This window comes from Sapajus apella, unplaced genomic scaffold (genome assembly GCF_009761245.1).
Source record: "Sapajus apella isolate SASKATOON/1434 unplaced genomic scaffold, GSC_monkey_1.0 scaffold50, whole genome shotgun sequence".
Lineage (NCBI taxonomy): Eukaryota > Metazoa > Chordata > Mammalia > Primates > Cebidae > Sapajus > Sapajus apella.
The window spans coordinates 15866428-15891054 of record NW_022436990.1 but is presented as its reverse complement, the minus strand read 5'-3'; the positions used below and the strand labels follow the sequence as shown (position 1 = coordinate 15891054).

The following is a 24627-nucleotide window of genomic DNA, read 5'->3' as shown; positions in this document are numbered from 1 at the left end:
TTTTACATTTTTATCTCACTTCACCGTTTCCTCCTCTCTGAACTTGTAGGCTTTTCAATCATTCATCCTTAATTCTGCAGTGTATTCAGGAACACAATCCTTAGTTCAGCTCTTCTCCTTTCACCCTACTCAGATGAATCCTCACGGTGAAAGTACAGTAATGAGAAAAGTAGTGTTCTGGAAGTGAGAAGGTCTGGCTCCTAAAGGGCACTACTAATGTCATGGATAAGGCCTTTCAATAAACACATTTATTTAATTATTATGTTGTTTATTTCTCTCTCTGATTATAAGAATAACAATAACTACCGTTCATATGATGCTTAAAGGATTTTAAAGGTGTTTAGCCAGTATTTCATTTTATTCTTTTGGACACTGAAATAGGCAGGATGGATATCATGCTCCCCTATCCACCCTATTCCTTTGATATAAATGAGGAAAGGAGGCTTAAACAGTTTTAAAAATGTGTACAAAGTCTCATGACTAACAACTAACAAAGTAGGGGCCATAATTCTGTTATTATTTCTGGTCCAGACCCCTTTCTATTATACCTTGATGACTATTAAGATTAAATCTGGGAATTTGGAAAACATTGCAGGAACTCTTCTCATTTCTCTTCAGAACCTAAGTTGTATTATCAAGTGATATGGTTTGGATCTGTGTCCTCATCCAAACTTCATGGTGAAAGGTAATCCCCAGTGTTGGAGTTGGGAGACTGGTGGGAGGCAATTGGATTGTGGGGATGGATTTCTTATGAATGGTTTGGTACCATCTCCTTGGTGCTGTCCTCGCAATAATGAGTGAATTCTTGTGAGAGCTGGTGCTTTAAAAGTGTGTGGCACCTCTGTCATCCCTCTCTCTTTTACTTCTGCTTTCTCCATGTGATGTGCCTGCTCCTTTTTTTGCCTTCCACCATGATTGTAAGCTTCCAGAGGCCTCCTAAGAAGCAGATAAAAACAATGTTGTGGCCGGGCGCGGTGGCTCAAGCCTGTAATCTCAGCACTTTGGGAGGCCGAGGCGGGTGGATCACAAGGTCAAGAGATCAAGACCATCCTGGTCAACATGGTGAAACCCCGTCTCTACTAAAACTACAAAAAATTAGCTGGGCATGGTGGCGCGTGCCTGTAGTCCCAGCTACTCAGGAGGCTGAGGCAGGAGAATTGCCTGAACCCAGGAGGCGGAGGTTGCGGTGAGCCGAGATCGCGCCATTGCACTCCAGCCTGGGTAACAAGAGCGAAACTCCGTCTCAAAATAATAAAGATTAAAAACCAACAAAAAAAACAATGTTGTGCTTCCTGTACAGCCTATAGAACCAATTACATCTTTTTTCTTGTAAATTACTCAGTCTCAGAGAATAAATTAATACATCAAAGATAGATAAAACAGAGCTTGAGATCTTTCAGCTTCTCTTCACTCATCAAAAGGAAAAGAGGTTGGATGAGCAAGTATGGGGAGAGGATGGTATCCATTGAGGATGGGCGACTAGATCTTCTGAACCTCAAATACTTGCTATTTGTGTGGGTTTATACACCTGTTGTGGGAGAGGGGGCCATAGTCATAATAATAGTTGATCACATCATCCAAACTGGGATGATTTTGATTGTCAGAGGGGATGCTAACCAGACATAAGACTGAGAAACAATAGGTGTAACTTGGGATAGTCCTTGGCAAATTGGAACATATGGTCAGTCTAGGATTAGAAACTGGGTTCCAGCAAGAAAACCCTGTTGGTTTTCAAGGGTTGGTAAGCCTTAGGCTAGTAATTAGCATTTGACTTTGCTGTTCCTCCCAAGCTCCCACATCCATCTTCTGAGAGTGAGATTTCATGTGTAGCCACATATCGCAATTGGTTATTACTCAGTTCACACCTTCCCCTTCTTTTCTCTCAAGTAAGTTGTAAAACAACCTTATTTCAAAAGAATAATCCTTTATTTTTATAGTATAATGACATTAATTTGCTGTTTTTACAGTTAATACAAGGCCAACTTTTATTGATTACACAATTTTCTTGTACTGTTTGCAAATTTATTATAGTTTCTGAATAACTAAAGACATCAAAGTCTCTCTGTATTTTCAAAGAAATAAAATCTCAGTTTTTTCAAAATTCCATTTTTAACGTTGTGGGTTTCTGTGGCCTTGAAGATGAGAAACTAGCTGTTATGGACAGAAATGTGTCTCCTCAGTTTCTATGTTGAAATTTTAACTACCAGTACCTCAAGGTGTGACTGTATTGGAGATAAGATTTTTAGAGATGGGATTCCGTTAAAATGAGATCTTTAGGGGGGACCTAATTCAATCTGACTGTTGTTACAAGAAGAGGAAATCTGGACACACAGGGAAACACCAAAACCCTGTACAGGAAGAGAGGAAAGAATGTGTGAGGATACAGTGAGAAACTGACCATCTGCAAGCCAAGAAGAGAGGCATCAGAGTATTGATTGTACACTTCTCCAAAACTGTAACCAAATAAATTTCTGTTCCTTAAGCCACCCATCTGTGGTATTTTTTCTGGAAGCCCTAGCAAAACTAATACATTCATTTTCACATAGCACTTTGTTACCAATTTATGAACTTTTTCTTTCTTTTTGTAAATCCACGAAGTTCTCCCTAGCCTGGTTGTTACTGGAACAATCCTTGCTATTCCTCCATGTTTATCTTCATGACTCTATTAAAGTGTTCTCAGCAGAAGTAAAGCATTTAACAAATTTATACGTTAAACAAATAGCCCTTGAATTATATCCCAGGCACTTTTCAAGCACTATGGTGGATTCCAGGATGTAATATGACTTTTAAAGGATTAGGAAAGCAATATCTAAAGATTAGGTATATATAAATAGTACCACTTTTTTGATACCTGTTACTTAGCAAATGAGAGTAATTTCTTCATGGCACTAACTTTTAAGAAGAACCCTGTATTTAAAGCAATATTTAAAGTTAAATTTTTAAAAGTATTCAGAAATGCATCTTTTTGAATATAGAAATTACTAAGTTTATTTAATGACTAATATAAAAATTAGTCTCCAGATAGATTGTTTTATATTTTAAAAAGTTGGCCTGGCACAGTGGCTCACACCTGTAATCCCAGTGCTTTGGGAGGCCAAGGTGGGCAGACCACGAAGTCAGAAGTTTGAGACCAGCCTGGCCAATACTGTGAAACCCCATCTCTACTAAAAAATACAAAAATTAGCCGGGTGTGGTGGTGTGTGCCTGTAGTCCCAGCTATTCAGGAGGCTGAGGCAGGAGGTTGCAGTGAGCCAAGATCATGCTACTGCACTCCAGCCTGGGTGACAGAGGAAGACTGTCTCAAAAAAAGAGAAAAAAAAGTCAAAATAGGAGACTCAAAGTACCCTGTTTTAGGCACTTTCAGATGGTAAGTGCTTCCCAAATTTTTATTGAAAATATGAGCATTCAGCTGTCAATTGACATGGTTATATAATATCAAAACCTTGATGAGGCTATTAATGTCTTGGTGAAAATTGTTACAGTGAGGACATCCTCCCCCGACCCACAATTTAGCTCACAATGACAAAATGAGCCTTAAGTTCGTAGTTTGGCACTTTCAGGGATACAATGATTGTATATTGTCCCCTTCTGTTGTGTTCTGCAAAAAGTAAAGTATGAACTAATCCTCTGATAGTCTAGTAGCAATTTAGCAGCTACTGGATAAAATGACTTTCTAAGTTAATGTTCTTTCTGATTAACAAAGTCAGAAATTAAGATACGGAGGGAGCTTGAAGCTGGAATTTTCCTCTCACAGGAACACATCACTTAGCTCTTATGGGTTTAACAAACTTTTAATATTTTAATGAAGGCTCTTTATGTGCCTATGCTACTTAGTATTTCAAATTAAGGTCTGTTCTCTTCCTGATATGCACATGCCTCTCCATTATGAACCATCAAGAGGAGAGTGGTAGAAAAGCCTCTATCTGAATGGAACAGTGCATGCTTTAAGCACAGAAGGTCAACAATTGTGCTTTGACTAAGCTAGGGCTACTTAATGAGAACTTAAATGCTTCGGCAAAAGTGTTTTACATTTTAGTCCAAGCACCAGAGTTGGATAATGATAAGTTTCAATATGTTCTCAGTCAAAAATAATTTCATAGTTATTTTAATGTCATTCTCGACTTTTAAAAGAACAACACATGCAATCTGTGGTGTGAGGGTTACCTCAGGATTTTCAGAAAAGCACAGATTTAAGCTTTAACGGGTAAAATAACTTGGTTAACTATCACAATCTCTTTCCACTGAGACACTGACGACCAGAATTCACTGATTTCCTTCCTTTTGCTAAGGGTCAGTGGTCTACTGGTGGTGGCACTAGAAAAGAGAGATTTTAATATCTGGAAAAGATAATCATTAGCTATCTAACAATAATTAAATGAACAAAAACTGGAAATACTTGTTTAAGAAAGAAAAAAAATCCCAGCAAATGAGAGTAATTTCTTCACTGTGCTAACTTTTAAGAGGGGAAAAAAAGCACCTTTATTTAAAGGAAAATCTACTTAAAAGTTACATTTTTAGAAATATTTAGAAATGCATCTTCTTTAATATGAAAATTAATCTAGAAATTAATGGTGATATAATGCAATTTCTAGTGATGAACAAAATGAATGCACTGGACAAAATACTGCTTGAGCAAATCTGATCCTTAGGAAACTTCCCAGGCATTTTTATTTGCCTTCCAGAGAAAATAACTAGAAATACTCTGGCCCAATATTGTAGACTTGAATGGCATTAGTATGGTCCTGAGCGAACTGCTTCTCTGAATTATTGTGGAGAAGGAAAGTACCTGAATTGTTTATCAAAAATCACACATCTTATTTAAGAGTAATTAGGCAAGAGATGTAGAGGTATACGTCTCCCATAAAAAAAAAAAAAATGTTGAATTGACAGTCTGTAGACTAGAGTTAATGTCAGAGCAAACTGATGAGAATGACAACCTAATGATATATTTTAGAGAGTCTAAGCTAAATATTTGAAAATTAAATTATGCACCCATAAATGCTACCACTGGTGCTTTATTCCCCTAAGTTAAGGCACATCTCCTGAGTCCTACATAGATCCAAAGTGAAAGGAACCTGGGAGATTATATAGCACATACTCCTAATTTAATACTGAAAAAGCTGGAGGCTCAGAGACTTATATTAGGTTATCACCTATTAACACCTTAAACAGTAAAGTTTATCACATCCTTTACACATGATAACTGGCTGTCAATGTTTTGTTAATGAAGACACCAGTCAGGAATCAAAAGAAACAACTAAAGCTTTGAAATGTGGGCCAGTTCTGTATAAAAAACTACTGCACAAGTTAGGTCTACAAAGCTAGAATCTTATTATGCTCATGGAATGACTCCGTTTTGGAGGCAATTTAAAGTGGTGAAGGCTGAAACAGTTTGGGTTGGAGGATACCCTTTAAAAGTGATCTCTTTATTCTCATCTCTGGCAGGTAGAATGGATAGCAAAAGAGTGGACATAGTTAGGAATGTCAGCGGGAAATCTACATGACTCCACCCCAGGTCAGCAGTTTTATGCTGTTGTTTAGGACTCCAAGAGCAAGTGTACCAGTAAAGAAGGTGAAAACCTGAACAGTTATTTTTATGACTTAGTTGTGGAAGACACATAATATATTCTAGTGCTAAAAGTTGACATAACCCTGGCCAGTTTAAAGGAGAGGAGTTGTGGACCCCATCTCACAATGGGAGGAGTGTCAAAGAATTTGTGTTTTAAAACTCTATCAGTGTGGGATAGACTGGAGAAAGAAGACAGAGGTCTAACCCTGATGAGCGGTGACATTCATCATATGCTTTCTCAACTAGTGTCTCTGGTTGTTATTTTTCATTTAGAAGTAAGTGAAAAAAAAGAAAAATATCAAAAAGACAAAATATGTGTGCTAAGATTCCGTTGTAGTTTTTGTTAAATAATGTGAGGATTTTTTCCCCAGCTTTTTTTGTAGAAAGCCAGGGTCTAGTATCTTTTTGACAACCAGTGGTAATAACAAAATATGAACATTTAGGGGAGTAAAAAGGGAGAAGATTTAGTTCATAGTTATTAAAAAAAATTATAACTCAGGATATCTTGCCTAAAGATTTTACATTGCTGTAAGTAAAAACTGGGCAAAATAATTTTCCTGTGTTGTGATTAAAATTTTCTTTTTGCCTTGCCTTCTGTTTCTTTTCCGCTATAAACACAATGTTATAAATCTTATAGTAAGGCAAAATAAATTGGCATAGCTATTTAAAGAGAATGAATGATGAATGGGACAAAGGAATTGATTTAATTAGAATGAATCCTTCAACCTGGTCAAGATTCTTTTTATTGCTTGAAAGAGTTTGGTTGTACATTGGCAGTCTGCTGAACTAGGCAGGTTTTTTTTCGAAGTAGGAGATTTAGGCCTATAGTGAGGGCCATTTCAATGGTTAGGAAAATACTTGAATAAAATTTGACAGGTTAAATTTTATAGCTGGCATTATAGCTAGGCCAAAGCCCCTAAAATTGAAATGAGTCAAGTGTTATTTGTGGGAGAGTTAAACTAGGAAGCTATGGATAGCCATCTTTTGTTATATAAATATGAAGAAGCAATGAAATACTGTATGGGGATGGATTAGAGATCAAAGAGAAGGGGTGGAGAGACAGACAAAATTGAAAAAAATATGCAGACAGCCAGAGATGAAGAAATATCTGGCTCCACAAAGATGTAGACAGGAGACCCTTTCTCACTTCCCAACATCTTTCCAGTGTCTTGGTTTTAGTTCTTTATTAAATATGGAAAGGAACACATATAGGAAAATTTTATTTCATTTCAGTGACATAGTTATACATCAAAAATTAATTTACATCATTTAAAAACAGTTATTTTTTGAATTAGACTGTTTTTGTACCAAAATTATACTACAACTTACCTCTCATGTGCAAAGTAAGATACTGAATTTTGTGAATGCAGATATAGTTAACAAAAATGAATCCGACACTGTTCTTCTCACAGAGTCCAAAAACTGAGAAAGGAAATAAGCTATACACAAATAATAGCACTACAGTGTGTATCACATAAAATTGCTTAAGAAAAGGAAGATTCATTTAACACCAACATAGGAATTTGAGATACATTTGTGATCAAAATGCATCAAAATACCTGCTTTTATAGATCCATTATTCTAGTATAGAGAGATGCAAAGAATATATAAACGTAAATTATATACCATATTAGAAGGTATATAAAATTATATACCATATTAGAAGGTATATATAAATACCATGGATAATAAATAAAATAGATAGAGCTGATCGAGAGTATAGGATACAAGAGCATACATTTTTAAATAGGACGGTCAGAGTAGGCCTCACAGAGAAGGTGGCATTTATGCAACGACTTGAGATGAGGAAATTAGCTCTGAGCATATTTTGAAGGACATTCCGGGCAGATAAACTAGTCACTGGAAAAGCCCATAATAGAAGTTTGCTTGGTCTATGGGAGGAATTTCAAAGAGACAAGTGCAGCTTGAGTAGAGTGAATCAGGCAGAAAGGGAAAACCACAAGGTGAAAGAGGCAATGGGAATGACAGATTGCGTAGGTCTTTGTAGAGTATTGGGTACTGTATGGTGAATGGTAAGAATAAAATCTTAGCGAGCAGTTAGAAGGATGTTGCAGAAATCCACACAAGCAGATAATGGTGGGTAAAACCAAGTGATAGTAGTGAAATTACTGAGAAGCAGTTTGATTCTGGATAAAGTTTGAAGGTAGACTCGAAAAGATTTTCTAATAGATTGAACAGGGTTTGTGAGGGAAAGAAAGGTAAATAAAAGGTTACCTCAAGTTTTTGGCATGAGTAACTGCAAGAATGTTATTATCACCCAAAAGAGGGAAGAGCATTTGTGGATGGAAGATCAGGAGTTCAGTTTTGAACAGGTTATGCTTGAAAGGTTTATTAAATATTCTGGAGGAGATATAAAGTAAGCAGTGGGTGCCATAGGTCTGGAACAAAGAAGAGGAGATTGGGTTGCATAAATCTACTTTATGAGATGTTGCAAATACATGTTTAAGGCTAATAGGTTGGACAAACTCACCAAAGAAGTGAATGCAGATGAAGAAGAAGATTTATCAGGGATTAAATACTGGGGCATCCAACATTAGGAGGCTAATTCAAAGAGATATTGCTGCATGTGCAGAGTATAGAGAAATTATTTTATGTAAAGTAAGTTTTTTTGAATAGGGAACAATCTATGCTATTTCATGGAAGAATGTTATCATTTTAATTAAGTCCTAGGTATAGGAAGCATTTTGAGTTAGTAAAATTTGGGAATTGAGAGTTATGTCATAGAAAAAAAGGAATAGAGTGAGCAATAAGTGAATGATGAACAGCAAGTATTTTACCCTGACTAGTTAATAGTATATATCAAGGTTTTACAGTAGGTTATATAACTTATGTAATGCAGACTATGCTGAAACCAGTTGAGAAAAATGAAAGGCTTTTGCACACAGAATGATATGGTGGGATGGTTCTTTAGAAAGACTAATCTAGCAAGCATTATGGTATGGGTCAGTTTAAAAGAGGTTGAGTTTTGTTTTCAACAAGTGAATTAAAGAATAAATAAAATTTTTAGAGTAGGTAGCTAGTCAGGTATGAGCAGGGCAGAAGATGGCCCCACCAACACACACCAGGGGTGTTGACCATCAGGTGATGGTCAGGTGGTTGTTAACCATTTCTGTAAAGTAATAATTGGTTGTAGCTAGCACCAGGGAAAGGCAAGCTCCTGAGAGAAAACACCTGAAACTGATCAGCAGCTTCCCAGTAAGGTCTCAGGAGTGGGGAGAAGTAAGGCAAGATCCTGAAAACAGTCCAAGGTATAAAATCCCAAGACATTTGGTTTCTCAAGTTGCTTGCTTCGCCCGCTTACAAGTTGTACTTTTCTTCTTTTCTTTCCTTTCCTTACTATTCTAAAACTTTTTAATAAACTTTCACTCCTGCTCTGAAACTTGCCTCAGTCTCTTTTTCTGCTTTATGCCACTCAGTTGAATTCTTTCTTCTGAGGAGGCAAGGATTGAAGTTTCTGTGGACTCGCCTGCACAGATATGCTGCTGGTAGCTCAGGGTAACTCTGGGTCTCTGCCACCGCTAACAAAATGATATATAAGAAAATGTAGCAATTGGCAAGAAAAGCAGCCTTGAAAGTCAATATAGGAGGCATGATTTACCTCTGCTACTCATTCTGGACAATTGCAGGCTGTGGTCTACTTTGTCTCATTATTGAATATTAATAGTGGGATAAGGTGTTCTATTAATACATGGTTTACAAAGACAATAGTGTTAATTGGTAATGTCTGAATCTACGATTTTGGTCAGAATGATAGACAATAGATAGATACACACATACAAACATACATACATACATACATAAAGAAGAAAGAGAAAGAGAGAGAAGGAGGCATTGGTGCCCATACATTTGGTCAAACATTATTCTGGGTGTGTCTGTGAGAATGCTTCTGGATGTGATTGGCATTTGAATAGGTAGACTGAGAAAAGCAGATTGCCCTCCCTAATATGAGTCAGTATTATCTACCAGTTAAAGGTGTGACTAGAACAAAATGTTGGCTCTTCTCTGAGTAAGAGGGAACTCCTTCTAACTGCCTTTGAGCTGGGACCTCAGTTTTTTTTAGGTCTTGAACCTGGGACTACATATTCAATTATCCTGGGTCTCCAGCTTGTTGATGGCTAATTGCAGATCTTGGGACTTGCCAACTTCCATAACTGCATAAGAAAATTCCTTTTAATTAAGTCGTGTATCTATATATCTATACATCTATATATTTTCTATTGGTTCTGTTTCTCTGGAGAAACCTAATATACTAATTAAAAATTTGAGGGAAATTTCAAATAGGTGTGATCAAAGGAAAAGTTATTCTAATAGAGTGTAGCCTTGCACTAGGTGATAATTTCTTAATGCCAGCTATAGGATGGTAACTTGCATACTAGCAGCTGAGAACTACTAGTCTTTCACTTTGTAATTGCACTAAGCTTGCACCTCAAGTACAGGCTCTGTTTTTGTAGCTCTAGCTATTGCTTTAACTTGTGTTCTGCTGTGTTATGCTATGTAATGCTGAAACTCAAAAAGTGTTTTTCTCATTCAGTGTGTGGCATCTATGATTCCTGCTGTTAACAAGAAATCCGTTTCTCTCTAGGCCCTGTGGTATTTGTCATTTTGGACCCCATATCTCTCCTATCTATATTAGACTATGGTGGCACACAGAGATTTGTAGGTAGTTTTTATGTTACTTATTTTTGGTTTTCTCCCTCACTACTCCTAGAGTATAAAGATAATTAGTTCAAGCAAGTTGTCTATTTTTCTTAGTAGTATATTCCCAATGTCTAAAACAGTGCTTGATATATCAGAAGTACTCAACAAATATTTGATGACTAAATGGCTGAATGAATGAAAGACTGAATGTAGGGGGATAAACTTTCAAGTTAGATGCAACATGATAAAAGCTTTTGTACTATGAAGCTATTTTTTGCCCTAAACTACTTCCAGTTTTTCATGATTAAGTATCTAGAGATGACAATCATAGTTCCATTTTAAAGGTTTTTGTTTTCTTTTTAGAGATGGGGCTCTCATTCTTTTGCTCAGGCTGGAGTACAGTGGTGTGATCTTAGCTCACTGTAGCCTTGAACTCCTGACCCTCCAGTCTCAGCCTCCAGAGTTGCTGGGATTACAAGCATGAGTCACCATGCCTGGCCCACTTAAATGCTTTTGTTTCATCTTTAAGATATTGGAAAATAAGAGAAGATTAACCTGTTTAACTTATGTGTTCAAAAGGAAAAAGCCAGGATCAAGAAGAGTTTTGAAAAGGTTTTATAGAGAATACTCTAAGAAATGTGAACTATTTATGCCAATGTTGACAAAACTTAATACAGTATAATAGGAAGAAGATAATGATGGCAGTAACAGTGAAATGGATTATATGGAATAGATGTTAAATACTGTAGTGGGAATATCAACATGGCCTCCCAACTGACTATATTGATGGAGGCAAGGTCTATGAAGTTAAAAAAGAAGAAGAAGGAGGAGAAGAAGAAGCAGAAGAAGGAGGAGGAGGAGGAGGAGGAAGAGGAGGAGAAGGAGAAATGGCTGGGTACAGTGGCTAACGCATGCACTCCCAATACCTTTGGGAGGCTTAGGTTGGAGTATAACGTGAACCCAGCAGTTGAGACCAGCTGAGCACCATAGTGAAACCCCACCTCTACCAAAAGTAAAAAAACTTAGCCAGGTACTATGGTGTGCACCTGTGGTCCCATATACTTGGAAAACTGAGGCAGTAGTATCGCTTGGGCCCAGGGGTTCAAGGCTGTAGTGACCTATAATTATCTTAAAACTCTTAAGTTGAAACCATGGATGAGTAGAGAAAATGCCCAAGCCATTAACTGAAATAGAGAATTAAATAGGATAATTCATTTTAACTAGGAATTTGGGAAGTTCAACTTCGTGAATATGGCCTTTGAGATTCTGTTATGGTCTCAAAATAGATTAAGCAAATAGGTAATTAGAAATGAGAATGAAGGAGTAAAGTGATGAATGTAGGCTTGCTGGTGGGCCATAGATAATTTTTTTTTTTTTTGAACAGGGTTTTGCTATTGTTGCCCAGGCTGAATTGTAGTGATGCGATCTCAGTTTACTTGCAAACTCTGCCTTCCAGGTTCAAGTGATTCACCTGCATCAGCCTCTCGAGTAGCTAGGATTACAGGCACCCAACCACCATGCACAGCTAATTATTTGTATTTTCAGTAGAGGCGGGATTTCACCATGTTGGCCAGGCTGGACAGGCTGGTCTTGAACTCCTGAACTGAGTTGATCTGCCCACCTGAGCCTTCCAAAGTGCTGGGATTATAGGCATGAACCACCACACCTGGTGAGAAATAATATTTAAAACCACTAAATATTTAATATTCAGTAATATTATTTATATTTAATATAAATATAAATATATGTATTTTTATTAATATATAAAACATTGGAGAAGAACAACAACAACAAAAAGGAGGAGATGAGGAATGGGGTGAAGACATATAGGTTGACGAAAAGAAGCCAAGAGAAAAGACAGAAAAGAAATGGTTGTAGAAGTCAGAGGAGAACAGAAAGGGACAGGGTCAGGCAACCATAATTGTAAGGAGAATCTCCTATAGTAGCTCTCAGGTTATGGAGGAGAAAAATTTAAAAAAAATATATATATAAGTGTGTGTGTGTATATATATATATATTTTTTTTTTTGAGTTGATGACTATGTTATTGTTAAACTTTAAGAGAGCAGTTTAAATTTCGTGGCAAGAATTACAAAGGAACAAAGAGCAAATAAGGAAAAGAAGAAAAGAGAAAGCCGGGCTAGACGAATCTTTATTGAGATTTGCCTGCAAAGGGTGTATGTATGTACAAAAATATACATGTTGGAGGTATGTACAAAAATATACTCCTTGATGACTCCCAGTAATTATTTTTAAATGATTATCCACTTTTGATTTGAATCTGTGCTAAAATATCTGGAATATGTTAGGCCTTTTTGACTTCTTCATCTATGAATTCTTTTGTCTCAAGGAAGCTTGTTTCTGAGAGTCTCAATCAATTGTCCTCTTTGGTCAATTTACAGGATAACACTACAGAGTCCATCTGAATACACAGACAGCATGTATGAGAGTTAATTAAGGAAAGTATTGATGAAAACATAGTTTGTTTCTGAAGCTTACCAACTGAAATGAATATTAATCCCATGTCATGCAAAATAACAGACTTGACACAACTATTTCCTGGGGTAACAAATTGTATTTATTTTTTAAATATTATTCATAAGACTTTACTTGACTCGATAAATGTAACTGTCTTGATGTTATCATCCATAAACATTTTTTGTTACGTGAGAGACTATACTGATATCTAGGCAATGAAATAGGCTTACAGTAGGTTATCATAGCATAATAGAGGGTGGCGCCACTAACATGCAACTCAGTTTTGCAAGGTAACCAATTGTGCATCTGCCTGCACAGAGAAGTAAATCATGTAGATTTTAAGTATTCTTAAATTTATGTTTTCCATTGGTTCATCAAAGCAAATGAAAGCAAATATTTATTGTTCAAACTTTCATTTTCTGTACCATTACATTTTCTTGATAATATCTAGAAGGTATTTCTTAATGTTAAATTAAAGTGTTAGCAAGGAGCTTACACATGTCTGACCTAAACTGGAAGCTGATGAAGCGAGCCCCATTGCAGTGAGTAATATTTTGTGCATTGAAGAAAGGATTTATTACTAAACTTGAACATTTACAATGAGTGATGTCACCCTCATTGGCTGACATATCCAGCTTTTTCTGGATTTTCACTTAGCTATAAGTTCAGTAAGAATTTTTCATATGTCTTCTGTCAAGAAAAATAGACTAATCTCATCAAAACTTGGCAGAGCAAGAATTTGAAGTGTTGTTATTTTTTGACTATTATAGTAAATGAATGACAGAAATAATATATGTTGTCATGACTGTTATTTCTTTGCTTTTGAGATAGGAAGATTTTCTTTTGTAATTGGGTTATTTTAGCTAAACTATTTGCATATAATTATTTATACAACTGACTCCTAAAAATACATTCAGGGAAATCTTAAGTCATTATTAAGAAAAAATGCTTTGCAAAGATATAAACGTATGATGTGAACCCTCATAAATATCCTCAGTCTGTATCCCAATAAAATAAGTAGAGAAAGATGAACAAATACATAAAATTTATTTTTTAGCCCTCAAAAATCTATAGGTGTGCATTGTATTTATGAGATTTCATATTCAGGAAAAGATGCTTTGAAAGGTACAGTTTAAATTGATATTCCTATAGAAAACATGTTGCCATAGAAAGTCACTTTCCTGACCAAAGACATGATGCCTAACTTCTAGAAGAAATTATTACTGATATCATAGGTAATAAATTAAAAATAATATAAACTGTCTTTTACTTGGAAGACTTTTCAAAGATATACAGGCCAACTAAACAGAGTGGTGCAATAGCTAAATTTACTTCTAATTAATGAATTAAATAATCAATAGAGGCGAGTATACAGGTCAAGGACAGAAGGTGGGACAAGAGAAAACAGCCAAAGCTCCCCTGGGAGTGAAGGTCAGACAGTTTCCAAGATGGAGCCAGGACTTGGCAAGGCTTCATGGAAGAAGCATGTGGGCAGACGGCATGAGACAGTTTACAAATCACTGCTGGTGGTGCCTTTAATACCGTAGATATTTTTAAATCTTAGATGCCCCCATTATGTTATAGATATTCATGTATTTTTTGTCTATACGTGTGATGATGCCCTTCTCTTTACCTAAATGATATTGTGCTTTAGTTAGGTATTATTCCATTTCCATTTTTGTTCTCAGTAATCCAGCTCAATGCTTCTACAAGCTGTTTGATATGTTATGGCATTGATTTAATGCTATTTACTCTTGCCTCCATAAGTATAATAGAATCTGGAAAGCGAGTTTTTTTTTTTTTTTTTTTACTTTAATGAAGTAAAAAAATCTTCATTGGTTTAGAGGACTGACTAATAAACCTAAAAAACCCTGCTATTTCCAGGCCTACTTCGACTGCCACCACACATACTGATGGTTAATGACAAGGGAGCAGAGCATTCAGCCAGTGTGAAGCAAAAAACATTCCTGTCAAAACTTGCTTGCTAGCCACCACTGCCACTAAATGCCATGTGAATGCAGCGAATTCACACCCAGAAACCCAATTTCCAAAGGAGTCCATGTTGTATGATTTTTATCCTCCTAATCTATTGAAATGAGAGTAAAATGATGTATGACAAAACAAGTTCAAGTAACTACCAGTCTCTATGTAGTTGAGTTCACTTCTCTGGTTGTTCCTCAGTGACTTTGGAGTGTCTCATCCTCGAATCCCATGTCCCTTCCCACTTGGCAATCGCTGCAGTTCTACCTTGGTCTGTTAAGAATTACGCAGGTGGTGGGAGGATGGGGGAGAAGTGTGCCTCACCTTATGCAACAGTATTGTTGACTAAATTGCAATTCCTTTATCTCCTCTCAGTCAAGTTAGTGTTTATCTGCAAAGGCGATAGAAAGGAGTTCTTACATATGCGTATCCTGAAGAAGGATGTTACCCTTACTGAAAAACTTATTCCAAGATATGTTTCATCAATCATGAGAAAAATACAGAGACATCCTTATTCATGGAGAATAAAGTCTTCCGGAATTTTTCTAATTCCTCCTGTGAATAAAGAGCTGTATTATTCTAACTACAGTGTTTGTCAGAAGGCAATTGTGTCAGTTTGAGTCCTTTATCACTGTGACACTGATAGAATTTTATCTCCAGTTGGTGGTATGTTGATATACAGATTCTTGCCTCACTTTTGGGCATTTACAAAGTGTCTTCATATTCCGGGTTACAGTTCTCATAGAGACACAAGAAGAGTCCAAAACTACCAAGGCAGACATAGAAATGCACCATTGAGCTCTGCTGTTGAAAGCAAAATGAAACATCCAGCCACCACCACCACCCCTCTGGATCCAGCACCATAATTCAGCTATTATGAAGCCATGCTACCCCTGGATGCCCCAGCCAATGATCAAGTATGGTAAGAATACTGATGGTGGCCCATTCTCATAAGACATTGGACTTCTCTACTAGGAAAATTTGGTTTGGGAACTCCTGGCTTTCTGGCTGAGCTTTTATTAGAGCTGTACTGTAGTCTTAGACTCTACCTGCCCAATTCTCCTTCTTTCTCTTTCTCGTCAAAAACATCAGATCTGCATTGCTGTCTGAAGGATTTCTCTGCCTGCTCCTGCTTCCTCCCCTGTATTCTTTGCTGTTGTTTCCAACTTCAAAGTCTCTTGAAAGTCTACTCCCATCTTGCTGTCTGCTTTTCAGATTACCTAAATGAATACTTTAAAAATTATAATTGGTGAAACTCCATCTCTACCAAAAATAGAAAAATTAGCCGGACACGGTGACTGGTGACTATAACCCCAGCTACTTAGGAGGCTGAGGCAGGAGAATCACTTGAACCTGGGAGGTGGAGGTTGCAGTGAGCTAAGATCATGCTACTGCACTCCAGCCTAGGCGTCATAGTGAGACTTCATTTCAAAAAAATAAATAAATTGTTTTGAAGATGGTGAACATGGGATTATCACCTCACCTGAGAACAGGAGTGAGAGAAATTAAATAAATATAGAGAAGTGAAGTTATTTCGCTAAGAATTTTTAAACATAAAGTCATGTAGATTCTGATATAAAATTGTAGTAGAAGACAAGTTAGAAATGGACTACTTAGAGAGCTTTAAGAAAAGAGTCAACATCTAGGTACATATCAATGATGGCTAAATCTATGAGCATTCTCCATGAATGATGAAACTCCATCTTTGTTGCAGCCATGGAATTGTGCTATTGAATTTTTGATACTACCTCCTGGCCCTGTCCAGGACAAGTCTTAAATGCGTTAGCCCTCATCACAGCTTAAATACACCCAAAGTTCCTAATCAACATTCACTGCATGTGTTTGTAAATAAAAGCATTTGAGTTTCAATTATGGAATAGTCTTTATTGTTATATGGAGAGTATCCGAGCTTACATTTGTTATTTCTGTAAAAGTAAGTTACTAGCCTACATTTATTTATTAACTTTTTGCAATAATTGTAGTATAATTTGTGAGCTTATTAAGAATGGGATTGTTTTTTAAATTTTGGAAACTTATTCTTTCTACAAAATACTAATAGCTCAGATGAGAAATATTTTGAATAATTATATATTTAAAGTATAGTCACTAAGATAAATCAAACACATTTCAATTCTAAAATTTTTTTATTAGATGACAATGCTATAGTTATGTAAACTTAATATAATTTCTGTGATAAGTTATATTTGTTTTTTTCTTCCTATTCCCTTAGTTCATCTTGAAGCTCATTCTGGGTGTATAACTTGTTCCAAAGGCAATTTCCCTTTATCCTCAGTTTTAGGAACTCCTAGGAACCAAAACTTAAATATCTATTTTCTTAGGAAGGCTACATTTGTATAAATGTATTAAGCCTGATCCCTCTCTGAAGGCAAATATAATTATATTTCTTTTTCCCAGTTTGTAATAAAACTTTAAATAAAAATCTCTAGATAAGGGACTTGTTCTCCCCTGGTTAAAATCTGCTTTCTTATTTACTTAACATTTGGTGATGATGCAATGAATAACGTGTCAGACAAAGAATGACTCCGTCTTTCTCTGTTTTTTTTCCTTCTACACATTGTTTCAGATGGATGTGGGTATGGTATGCCGCAGCATCATGACATCTTGATTATGTGTATCTGTCAAGACTGTTTTTAAGGACATTCTCACCTCAGAGTTCTTAGGTCATATATTATATTCTTGGTACTCCTAGCCTAAACTCTCATGCAGATGGAATACACTTTGCTTTCTTGGTGATCTGTGGTAGAGAGAATGAATTCCAGTTACTATGAGAGACATATTTATTTGTTAACTTGTTTCTTTTCTTAATAGTGGTTTGTATTAAAATCAGAAAAATCAGAAAATCAGAAAAAAAAAACCTATTGAGGTGTTGGCAAAGCAATATTAAAACAGAGATTATGAATCTTATCCATCTTATAGAATACCCATAGAGCAGATCTAAAGAATTTCAATAATGACTATAAGTTTTGTCAAATAGTACATTAGCTATTTATATCTGTAATAAAGAATATGTTTTAAATTTTCCACCAGATATCTACATATGTATTTTTCCTGCTAATATATACTGGTACCAAATTCTATACATTTGAACTTTCCCTTCCAAAATTTTTTTGACTTGGATGTAGTTATTAGCAGTCATCTGTAGCAGGTCAGGGTGCTGGGAGAGCAGGCTGGTAGACACCAAAATAAATGACTTATGTGCCAGACCTGAAATGCCCTAGAGGGAGATTGTGATTCCCTTTGGCAAATACACTAAAAATTCTAGAATTTTCAGATTACTGTTAGTTTCTTCTACCACTTAAATGTAAATAACAAATAATAGAGCAAACTTGACTATTATATTGGTGTTGTAGAACAGATGTTGGCATGGCAAGTAATGCCCCTCCATTTGGATCCTGTTTTTTCTATCTGTGTAGCTATGGGGAATACATGCCACAATTTATAGGCATGGCCATCTTATCTTAAAATAAAATGTTCCTATCAGATGATACCAGTATTCTGGGGTGGGATTCTGTGGTATTTTACTTAATTTATTCTTACTATTACTGTTAATTTTATGTCTGATGGAGTGGCAAAAAAGGAGCTCTACCTGCTTTGGTTGCCAAAATTAACGTGAATATTTTAAAATAGCATCAGAGGCTGATGAGCTGCTAGGTTTTTTTTGTTTTGCTTTGTATGAGACAGAGTCTCACCCTGTCGCCCAGACTGGAGTGCAGTGGCATGACCTTGGCTCACTGCAGCCCTACTTCCTGGGTTCAAGTGATTCTCCTGCCTCAGCGTCCTGAGTAGCTGGAATTACAGGTGTCCACCCCCACGCTCGGCTAATTTTTGTATTTTTAGCAGAGACAAGGTTTTACTGTGTTGGCCAGGCTGCTCTCAAACTCCCTACCTCAGGTGATCCAACCACCTTGGCCTCTCAAAGTGCTGGGATTACAGGCGTGAGCCACTGTGCTTGGCCAAGCTGCTGTTTTTTATTCAAGAGTCTATAGTTGGTTTTCCCTCTTTTCTTATTTTCTACTTACTTCCAGGAGGCATGAATGTGGCCTGAATGGAATATTAAGATTTCTTCCAGTTCTATGATTTTATAAATTATTACTTGATTAGTCTATATATTCACAATGACATAGATGAAAAGTTTTCCTGATTTCTTTCTTTTTTTTTTTTTTTTTTTGCTTCTCTTTCTCCTGGGAAAACAATACTTTTTCCCTAGATGGCCATATCCTACTGTAGTAAAGAATAATTAAAATATTCAAAAGCAAAGTGTCACTTGCTGCCAAGGCTCTTAAAAATGCTCAAACATATTTTAGGTCTGTGAAGATTATCTTTTCTTATTCTTCATTCAACACTAAAATATCAATCCTGATCATGGTGTGAATACATTAGTTTTAGTAGGAGTACTTTTAGATGCTTAATAATTAGTTCAGCAAAGGATTGATAAAAAACATGATCATATCTATGAAAATCTGAGAATCATAACTTTTCTTCCTGTTTTAAATGCATGCTTAGATAGCTAGAAATATTTTAAAACTGTTGTCGGTCTTATTATGTTTAGTAAAAAGCATATCTTTCTCTGTATACATATACCTTTATGTGGGGAATACAGATGGAATCAGTGATATACCTGTTGCTGAGCACATTATTATATCATTAATGCTTATATATTTCAAGTCATATGCATATTCTCCCCAGGGTGATTAGATCCCTTTTACAGTTAGGGTAATGAAGGCTTTATTTGCCTGAGGGGACACAGGGAACCATTTAGGAGAGTGAGGCAATTAAACAATTATATAACATTTTGAAAACACTCAATACTTCCCACCATTTGATTTGTACTTCTGGAGAACTGCTTTTCTTATACTAGCAGGTTAGACTAGTTAGAATCCTCACACACCCCTCCCATCTGCCTTTTTTTCCATGAAAATATACTTCATTTTACAATATGTATTTTTCAGAGAAACAAATGCTTACATTGAATTTTGAAGTTTAATAATAAAGGATTGGGATATTTTATTTAAAATAATTAAAATTATTTTTTAAAAGTATCACTTGTGAAAGTAATTATCGCCGCCAAATTGTATCTTGAAAATTGTGCCTATTTTGTCACTACCATTCATTTAGGACGAAAAGAAAAAAAGTTTCAGGGGGTTGATAATCTATCATAAAACAAAGAGAAGAACTCTTGAGTCTGTATTACTTTTGTTTGGGGAAAATGCAGGTGGGAAAAATAGATAAATACAATTTTCAGTTAATCCTAAAATCTCATTACAGCTTAAAATATCAATCTCTAGAAACACAAAACATTTGCCAAAATAATTGTTAATATGTGCAACACTACCCAAATTAAAAGATGCAATTCTCCCTTCTACTAGTCCTCTTTCTGTACAAATAATTAGCAATAAAATCGAAGGCAATGAAAATAAGAAAAGACATATTGATCCCAGAAAATCCACAAAATGGATTATCATTTTCTAACAATTGTTAATAGACTATATTTTTTATGTGGTAGTGTGAAAACATTTTTTCCTTGCCTTCTTGTAAGTTAGGTACTGTGTTATATTTATCTTTGACAGGGCACCTAGCATCTGTTAGGAATTCTAAACAGCAAATGATAGCATGATATTTTTATTATCTATGCCTCTTAATAGCTCCGGCCAATAGCAAATACCATTTCCATCTTCCAGAGGAGAAAGAGAAATACAAAAGGAGCTTAAGTGGATAAATTACATAGCATGGACACAGAATCTTTTCTAAATAAATAGCCTATTATAATAGAAGTTGGCAGTCTTATAAAAAGAAAATAAAAGTTCTGATGAGGAAACCTGGTTTTGTTTCTCAGCTCTGACTACAAAAATAAACATCCTTGAGAAATTGCTGAACCCCCTTGTACTTGCTTAATGTAAAAGAGAAGGCAAGATTAAAAGATCTCAAAGCTCCCTGTCAGTTCAGGAAGACTGTGAAATAATATGGTACCTTAGGCTTACTTACAACTTAGTATATGTCAGGCTGTGTCAGGCACTATCACTTTAAGAATTTTACATGGATTGTATAATCATCAAAATAATTCTGCTTAATAGACACCATTGTTAGTTGCATTTTATGAGGAAAATGAGGCTTAAGGATTGAAGTATTTTACACAATGTCATATGCTTAGGGAGCAGCCAAGGTGAAGTTTTCAAAAAGGCAGACTGACTTCAGAGTCCACTGGCTTCAAGACAATGCTTTACATCCTCCTTCCAACATTATTCATAAGGCCATCGAGGCTTAGGAAGTCACAAGTCTGTGAAACCTGCATTCTTTTTTACTTCATTTTCCCTGGTAAGATGGTTAGCTGCCCATCAGTCTGGCTTATACTACAGTGAAACACAATTCCTTTTCGGTTAATGTTTTTGTGCTCATTCTTTAGCTGCAATCAAGAGGGTGTCAACTCTTCCAACAGGATATTTCTTCTGTATATTTTCCAAAGACTGGTCATGCAGTCACTAAACATGGATCAGAGGGAGGTTCATGGAAATTATAAATGAACAGTCAGGAGAGAGTCTTTTGTGGCAAAATTACAGGAATGTCTCCTCAGGTCAAAGTCAAAGTAAGGATGAATTAACTCCCGAAGCAATTTTGAAAAGGTGAAATTCAATGATATTGCAGTTGTTGGACCAGGTGTTAAAATGTTATTGGGTGTTAATTTAATTTTCATCCTGTCAACACTCATCTGAACTGTAACAGCTGCTAAACACAGTTCCACAAGAGCAAACTATCCTCACAGAGGAAGCAGATGCCTAATCAATAGGGCCAATAGAAATGTATGGCTCAGCCAAGCAACACACACAAGGGGGAATGAATCCCATAGGGCTGTGTCTAACCTGAATGAAAAAGAACTTTAATGATGGCGAGACTATTGAAGCAGTAAAAACAAGAGACTGAAAGTCCTGGCTTGGCTTCCTATTGACTCATTTTTTTCTTTTTTTAATTCTTCATGACCTTGGATGGGACAATGCCTTAGTTTCTCTGTCCCCCTGAGCTTGCAGAGGTATTGTAATGTTGTTTAAAATCTATTGTTATTTTTACTGCTATTATCATTTCACAGGTCTTACACAGTTCTGAATAAAAATCAGCTTTTCTTAACAAAATGTCACTTTCTTGAGCTTCTAATATTAAAAAAAAAAGATAACGATGATGTAGTGATAGTTAACAGCTGTCCTTCCTTGAAACCTAGGGTAGAAAGGAATAGATGACTTTTCACTGAGAAAGGGAATTTTTAGATTTGAATACTTTCTTGAGTACTATAATTTAAAACATGCTCAGATATGTTATCTCCATTCTGGAGATTTTCAAATAGAAAGTAGATTTTTACGTTTATACCAAATATAATCTTACCTAGAAACTGTGGTTTGATGATATAACCTTTTAAGGTCAATTATAGCGTGCATTCAATAATTTTCTATAAGCTGGTATGTCTCATAGAGAAGGTCACCTTTGTTTATGCATCTCTGACTTGGTTATGGATCCCTCTGGGTGCATGTGGTGGTGTGGGGCTGCAATATTACCAAAAGGTTTAGGAATTTTGTTTGTTTATTTGAGAAAGGGTTTCATTCTTGTCACCCGGGCTGGAGTGCAATGGTGCAATCTCAGCTCACTGCAACCCCACTTCCTAGGTTCAAGTGATTCTCCTGCCTCAGCCTCCCGAGTAGCTGAGATTACAGGCACCTGCTACCACGCCCAGCTAGTTTTTGTACTTTTAGTAGAGACAGAGTTTCATCATGTTACCCAGGGTGGTCTGGAATGCCTAACCTCAGTTGATTCACCCACCTCAGCCTCCCAAAGTGCTGGATTTATAGGCATGAGGCACAGCCCCCAGGCAGGAGTTAATAAATGAAAATAAGTTGGTATTTATTTAAATAAGTAAAACGAAAATTTTACATGAATATTAATGCATATTTCAAACAATTTGAAAGTTGAGATAGGCCCTTTGGCCTATATACAGACACTTGGCCAAGAGAGACAATTGTTCTCTCTTGAGGGGTCATCAGGGGAGAGGTTCTCTGTGGCTACTTAATAGGATGTTCTCTTGAAGGAGAGCTCTTCTGTTTTCCTGAGCTTGTTAAACGTCATACCAACCAAAACAACAACAAAACAACTGTATTTGACTTAGAATTTCACAGTGCTTCTATTATTCCTTCTCTTCTGCTCTCTACTCCTACAGAAAGTAAAATATTTAAGGAGGTATGCAGTAGAAGTTATTTCAGAATATATAGAAGCAGTAGTCTTGTGACTTTATGACAAAAAAAGATTAATTTTTAGAAGAGAAAATAATTGTGGCATATGGCCTGATAAACTGGCCCCCTTTTATTTTTTTCGGAGATAGGTCAGTATTTATTGGGGAAAATTCAAAAGACCATCAGAAGCATATTGAGGATTTTGTATCATAAAATTCTTATTCCAAAACATAAATGCAAATAAGGCAGGTAAGAGGAACAATGCCAAGCTTTAAAGCGAACAATCATTTTGAAATGGCTCTTTGTAGCTCTTGTTGAAAAACAAAAAAAGTAAGGTCATGAATTACATTTCTTAGCGTTTAACTGAAACTGTGGACAAGAGCCATCATTCGTTGTGTTTAGTATGACAACATATCAAATGATTTTCCTTTTCTGTTAGGTATTTGAAAAGCTTAAAGTTTGGCACAGGACTATAACATCAGGAATTCCTTCATTCCTACCTCTCTCATCTTTCTTCTTTGCCCCCCTTTTCTCCTTACTAGTGGGAAATAAATTTAGATGAAACAATTTGATGAACGGATTTTGAGCAATTTCAGTGAAGAAATATGTACTTACAGGTTCAATTGGGTTTCTAGTGTGTTAACACATTATCAGATTCATTTATAACCTGTATTCTTATGGCTGTAAATGAATTTCATTATATAATTTATATAAAAAAGATAGTACATTGATGCATGTTATTTCCTTACCTTCACTAATTAGGTTATTACTAAATGAGATCAGCTAAATTCTGAAGCTTTTAATGGAAAATTAATGTAGCTATTGTGAGCCCTGGAAATCTTATTTCTTTGTTCTATCAGTATAATATGTGTATAAGGATTCATCACCAAAACTTGATATTTAAGTCAAATGAAAGGGTATTTTTACTATAGTGATCACTCTTGTACAATTTATAAAAATTTGGTTTTAAAACAAAGTTCATAGAGAAATTAATGTTTCACCTTTTCTCTTACAACCAGATGGCTTCTGGGGAGTAAACTGCTTACAATGTATTCATTCTGTTCTCAATACTTCAGTGCAAAATGAATAATTTCAGGGGCCACTTTATCCTGACTATGCTGTTTAGTAACTAGTGTGATTGTTTGTGCTGAAAAGAGAGAACAAAGAATATAAAAAATGAGAAACAAAGGAGGAAACAGGGAAAAGGCTATTAACTCATTTGAAAATACCTGTAAGATTTAGCCATGCGCTAAAGTTTTAACAAGTTGGGATACATTTTATTCAGGGATGTAGTGAGGAGCAAATTACCAAAACTTTATTTATTTTTGTATACATTATTTATTTGGGATTTGGGGCTTATTCTATATCTTCTATATAAAATTATAATATATCTATATTATATATATATCTTTTGATATAAAAGTATAATAATGTGACTTTCACTACTGTTGTTATACAAATACTCATTGCTGTTCTTCAAGGGAACCTCAAAGAATTGAAATATGCTACTTAATGTATGCACTAATGTGTATTCACTCTTTGAGTGTACACTCAAATATTATCATGGCTTATCTTCTCCAAAAAATGGGTAGGTCTCCACTTTTCTAACATGGATAATGAATTATTTAGTGTTTGTCTTCCTTGATGCACTCCCATGCTTGTCACAGTAGTTGGTACATTAGGAATTGAATCAGATAACAATTCTCAAATACGC

At 35.8% G+C, this 24627-nt stretch overlaps 1 long non-coding RNA gene across 1 annotated transcript in view; it reads left to right on the top strand.

The window, feature by feature from the left end:
* The first annotated feature begins 17983 nt into the window (after positions 1-17983).
* LOC116526381 overlaps positions 17984-24627 on the top strand; it is an 11752-nt gene continuing 5108 nt past the window's right edge. Inside the window, exons 1-3 of the long non-coding RNA XR_004258122.1 lie at positions 17984-18076; positions 20855-21018; positions 24395-24505. This is a non-coding gene — a long non-coding RNA (uncharacterized LOC116526381). The remainder of the gene's footprint in view (positions 18077-20854; positions 21019-24394; positions 24506-24627) is intronic.